Source organism: Macrobrachium rosenbergii, chromosome 24 (genome assembly GCF_040412425.1).
Source record: "Macrobrachium rosenbergii isolate ZJJX-2024 chromosome 24, ASM4041242v1, whole genome shotgun sequence".
Lineage (NCBI taxonomy): Eukaryota > Metazoa > Arthropoda > Malacostraca > Decapoda > Palaemonidae > Macrobrachium > Macrobrachium rosenbergii.
Window position 1 is genome coordinate 16088865 of NC_089764.1, and position 6256 is coordinate 16095120.

General features: G+C 35.9%; 1 long non-coding RNA gene across 1 annotated transcript in view; it reads left to right on the plus strand.

Annotated features, from left to right (window-relative positions):
- Positions 1 to 6256, plus strand: part of LOC136851739 (uncharacterized) — a 373013-nt gene that overhangs the window by 216224 nt on the left and 150533 nt on the right. The gene's annotated exons all lie outside the window — the stretch shown is intronic.

Genomic DNA, 6256 nt, shown 5'->3' on the forward strand with positions numbered 1-6256 from the left:
TATATATACACACATATATATATATATATATATATATATATATATATATATATATATAATTTTTTACATATAAGAGTGGATGTTTGTATGTTTGTGTGCTATAAAAATCCGAACCACTAGACCGATCTAGACTAAATTTGGCACGTGGCCATCATTTGACCCAACTTAACGTAATAGGGTAGGTTTCAAACTTGTACCCCTCCCCTTTCCCTTCCCCCTTCCTTTGTAACTTATGTGGTAAATAAACTCACAAATTTATCATACTCCATTTTATGTACTCCAGACCGTAGAAATATATTAAAAAATGCTTTACAGTCACCACAGTAATACCTGGATGAAAGAGACAGATAGCACAGTAATATCTGGATAAAAGGGACAGTCACCACAGTAATATCTGGATAAAGGGACAGTCAACACAGTAATACCTGGATAAAAGGACAGACAACACAGTAATACCTGGTTAAAGGGGACAGACAGCACAGTAATACCTGGATAAAAGGGACAGTCACCACACTTATACCTGGGTAAAAGGTACAGTCACCACGGTAATATCTGGATAAAGGGGACAGACACAATAGTAATAACTGGATAAAAGGGACAGTCACCACAGTAATATCTGGATAAAAGTGACAGTCACCACAATAATATCTGATAAAGGGGACAGACATCATAGTAATAACTGGATAAAGGTGACAGTTGCCACAGTAATATCAGGATAAAAGGGACAGACACCACAGTAATACCTGGTTGAAGGGGACAGGCAGCACAGTAATACCTGGATAATAGGGAAAGTCACCACAGCAATATCTGGATAAAACGGACAGACAGTACAGTAGTACCTGGATAAAAGGGACAGGCAGAACAGTAACACCTGCATGAAAGGGACAGTCACCACAGTAATTTCTGGGTAAAAGGGACAGACAGCACAGTAACGCCTTGATAAAAGGGACAGTTACCACAGTAATACCTGGATAAAAGGTACATACAGACCAGTAATATCTGGATAAAATGGACAGTCACAAAAGTAATATCTGGAAAAAGGGCACAGTCATCACAGTAATACTACCTGATAAAAGGAAAAGACAGCACAGTAGTACCTGGATAAAATCCATGACTGTTTGAAGGTGAACGTTCACATGAAAAAAGTAGAACTGTCAGTTGGGCCGTCAACGCAAACCTCTCCCCTTTCCCTTCTCCCCTTCGCCCTCCCCCTCCCCCTTCCTCCTCCCCCTTTCCCCTCCCCTCCCCCTCCAGTTTCCCTTTTCCTCCCATACATGTAGACTTTCATTCAGTTTTCTCGGGCAGCGCCGGGTTGATCAGCTAGTATATATATATATATATATATATATTTGTATGTATGTATGTATATAATTGTAATAACAGCAATGCCCTCTTAAAGTCTCAAATTTCTCACACTTTGAATACGCTCATCACTACAAAACAAGATTCAAATAGAAGAATATGAAGAAATTCTGAGGTGCGTAGGAAGATTCGATACCGACTTGACCCGTTCGAATCCTGCTACAGGGGTGTAAATTTCTTCTCCATGTGGATCTTAGTCTTTGTAGGGACAAACATATCCAAAACGTGTGAGGAATTGGAAAAGTTATCAGGGCAGTTTGTAAAGTGCTTACGTATCTGGTAATACAGACCCTAGTTTATATATATATATATATATATATATATATATATATATATATATATATATATATATATATATATATATATATATATATATATACATGCGTTTTATGGGCCCTGCTGTATGCCTTTATATACTATATATATATATATATATATATATATATATATATATATATATATATATATATATATATATATATATATATATATATATATATATATATATATATATATAAAATAATTTTTTAATTTAATCCCTAAAACTAGGGGTTACATCTCTCTATATCCTGTTACTTCTATGATGGTATGGTTTACAGGTTTACATACATCATTGCATGACGTTATTAAATACTGTCCACATAAGGAACAACTTTTATCGTAATATATGATCCTATTAGTTTGGTGCCTCGTATATGATTTCAGGTGCACTGTTTAATGACACCAGGAAGTTCTTTCAAGAAAAGGGATTGCTTTTGGATGATCCCCAACATACCGAGAATACTTGATTTGTTTATCTGAGCATCAGCGATTGGGGCGTGAAAGTATAACTCGTTCGTGTAGTTTACAGAGGATTTACTACTGAGTGGTCATGAATGCCACTTAGTATTATCTTTTAATGATGTCAGTTAGTAATGCAATAGAAACAACCTATATCTCTCTCTTCAGTCAGGGATTTTTCTCTCCAATCCTCCGATTTCGATGACCCTGGCAGGCATAACGCTAAATAACCTTTAATCAATCATTCAGTCAGTCACTCTCACCAGTAACACCGCTATTACCTACAATATGTTACTATTTCACTATTACTATCTACAAAGTTTTAAGGACATCTGCTTTCTTTAATCTTCCGCGTTGAATGAGTCTATCGAACTGTGTTCTTTCACATTTGGTGTTATTCTTACAGATAATCTTTCGTTGTGGTATCATTGTTGTTGCTCCTAAGAAGCTAGTAGGCGTCACTTTACTTTATAAATCATCGGCAGTTCACATTTTGTATATGATCGATTTCCTGGGAATATTTGTTATGCTTTTCGGTAATTAAATCACCGGTAGCAATGTCCTCATTTCCGTCTTTCTGACAATAGAAGTGTAATATCGACTGTGGCCTTAGTTGTGTTACGGTGTTTCTCTCTCTAGTTAGGTCTTGCATAGGTTCGCTGCTTTTGTATAGAATAATTTTTCATGATTTTGAAAAGCGTCAGCAACAATCGCTATAGGTATCACTGACGTTAAAATAATCAACTTCAATTGCTGTTATTGCTAGACATACGGTTATTCAAAGCTTTCTGTAACCTAGTGAAGTTAGAGAGACTGAAACCAAACAATCTCATGACCCCGGAGGGTGCACAGATTTCTCTTGGGGGGATAAGCACGACTTGTTTAATTAAATTCTGCCGCCGTCATTTGTTGCTCGGAAACGACGACGACAACGACGACGACGACGACGCAGTATAATGAGATTGGCGAATATTCTACCCCGGAAATAAATTCGTTGTCGCTTTCGTGGCTGAGGGCGTCGCTCGCTTTTGCCATTGTTCCGGAGAAAATTACGGGCACGGCGTTGCAACCTTTACGCTTGTTACTCATTCGCTGTTCTTTTTCCGTTGGTTTTTGTTGTTGTTGTTGTTCTCAGTCCCTATTAATCTCTCCTGAATATGTTTTTTTTTCGGAGTTGATAGTTAACTCATGAATTTTCCTCTTGCCCTCACCTTGTAGTTCTTCTCCATCTCTTCTTCATTACGTTAGCTTTTCATCTTATTTTGTTCATTTATATTATATTTTCGTGGGATTATTGATTTTCATTTTAAATTTTGTCTGTTATTGGTTTTGTCTGTTACTGCTTTTTTTTTTTTTTTAATTAGTAACCATGTGCACACATTACTTTTCCATCACATTCTTCTTCTTCGTTTAACGTGCTTTTTTTTCATTTTACATATGGGGTAAGCACGATGCCTTCTTTTGAAGGACTTTGATTTGGCGTTGGGGTAGGCCGTAGCCTCGATCGGCTGCCCTGCCTGACATCGCTTAGACCCGGTATTACTTTTCCATCACATTACCATCATCAAATCTGGGCATCTTTTAATACTCCTCTTATATACTTTAGAATAGGTGATTTATGGCAAGGTAAATATTCCCTTCCCAAGTAGGCCTAATGAAAGCAAAGAAAGAAGGCGTGAAGGAATATTAGAGGACACTGAGAACAAGAAAAATTGGAAGCAGGGAATTAATTCCATAATAAGAAGTTGAGGGAAAGAATCACAAATAGGATAATAATAACTGTTTTTATTTCACGCTTTCTTACTCCTATTTTTGATCATTCATTTCTTTCCATCTCTGTTCATTACCATAACACTCAATTTTAATCCCTGATAAAGATTTAATTATCCTGCTTACATTTGCATGTTCATCTCAACATTGTTGTTTCGTTGTTTTGTCAATACTTTATCTTATATTTAATTTTAACTTGAATATTTTCGTAAACTGAGATTAACTAAGAACTTTCTTCTTCATAAGGTCACTATAACTTTTCACGGTCCTCTGACTTTGTTTTGGTACATTACTTGCTTCCTTAAATTATTATTTTTTCTTGTTTCTTTAAACCTTCCCCTCCTACATTTCCTCCTCAGCAAATGAATAACGGAAAAGACATGAAACGCTAACATTAAACCTCTGGATTTTCACACTGACGAATAGCCGCAGGATATACCATTACTCAATACCTCTGCTTCCGACACATAATTCATCTGTGACGAGGAATTCTTTGAGTCGGCCTCTCTCTCTCTCTCTCTCTCTCTCTCTCTCTCTCTCTCTCGTTATCGTACCAGTGTATGTCTGATCATGTTTTAGTGCATTTATGTTTTTCTGAAAACGTACAAAGTCTTTTAAAGATTTTTATGACAGACAGAGCTAACGTTACTTCAGTGTCATAGAATTATGACATAACTATTAATTATTTCTAAATGTACAACATTAAGGGAATAATACAATCTATGTTTTCTCTTTTTTACCTAAGTTATAGAATTGCAACTCAGTGTTTAATGTGTAATGCTGCACACATGATTTTATGAAAAGAAATCATCTCATGAAATCAGTAAAAAGAAACAAAAAACCGTAAATCATTTTACTTATCATCAGATCGTTCTGTATCCGCCCCTTTGCTGACCTCTTGTAGTGTTCCTTAGCGGTCGCTTCTTCTTACTAAACTTTTCATTAATAGCTTGCTTCATATTCCTCGTTATCTTGTCCATTCCTGTGCAGGTGACCCTATTCTTTAGTGTCCTTCCATGTTTGATCTTTTTCTTGCTTCATATTGTGGGAATCTCTTAATGAGGATGTGAGAGTATCTTGAGAAGGCATGAACAGCCAGTCCATTTTCATTTTTATCTCTATCAAATTATTCTTCTGCCTTCAGAACAATGTTCCAGGATTTCAAAAACGCATTCGTCCGATCTACCATATATGGATTTGAAAGTAAAGAGTAGTATTTCTTGTAACGATCACACAATCGATCTAGTTAAGTTTACTTTTATTATGCTTTGGGGTCTTGTTGAATGGCCGTAGGCAATTTTTTTTATCACCTCTTTTCAGATTTTCAAAGGACTTATTCGTTCTCGCAAGTAGAACTCTTTTTATTTCAAGAGAGGCCGTTCATACAAAACCCTTCTCGAAAAAGCTGACTCAAAGCCTTTCTTCCAATAAATGACACTGTTCTTTCTTCTAACGTGAATTCACTTCAACTCCATCGAGAGATCCGTGATTATTATGCCTCCTACTCACTACCATAACCCATTCTCCTCGTTATAAAGGTAACGTTCAAAATTCGTCTGAAAATGCGAGGAAATGCGAAGCGCAAAGGCAAATGGATTGAGTCGTCCGTCATACCATTTCATTTCCGGAATTTGGATTGCGCTGCTAACTACGAAAAGAAAATTATAAATTTATTTCCTTCACGAGATCAGGCCTCTTTTGTGCCGTCACAAAAGAAGCATGTGTGTGTGTTTATAATTAAAAACGTCTTTGATTAAATTATTATCTTTTAGCTATTCTTTATTTTCAATATTACTTGAATTATGCCATTTCTAGATTATTTTCGTAGGTGTTATTTTTTCACATGAATAAAATGTTACCCATCGTAATTTCAGTGTGTGGAACTTTTTTAGGGTACGCCTATGGATATTCAGACTTTACAAATAACAATAATAATGACACACGAAATATCTTTAGAAATATAGTACTGAAGCTTTGTTAGAAAGAATTGAGAGAAACCTTTTAGATTTTTGTAAACTCCTATTATCTTCTTCAAGGGGACCAGCGTGAATACCCAGCAATGTTTTGCCATTTTTAATTCTGTGGGTAGAACGTCCCACGGAAAATGTATGTCTCTCCTCGAAGAAAGAAGTGGGTATCAAAAGATTATCTTCCAGCAAAGGTTATCTAGGTTTGGGACGTATTAAAGAATGCGTCTCCTGATTAGAATCTAAGACAAGATTATAGAAATGGTGGTATAATGCGTAGTACAGTCGAAGGGATTTTGATTAATTCCATACCCATGGTCAGGGCAATAAATCCTTTATAATGCAAAGTAAAATTATATATTTTTTTTAATAATTTC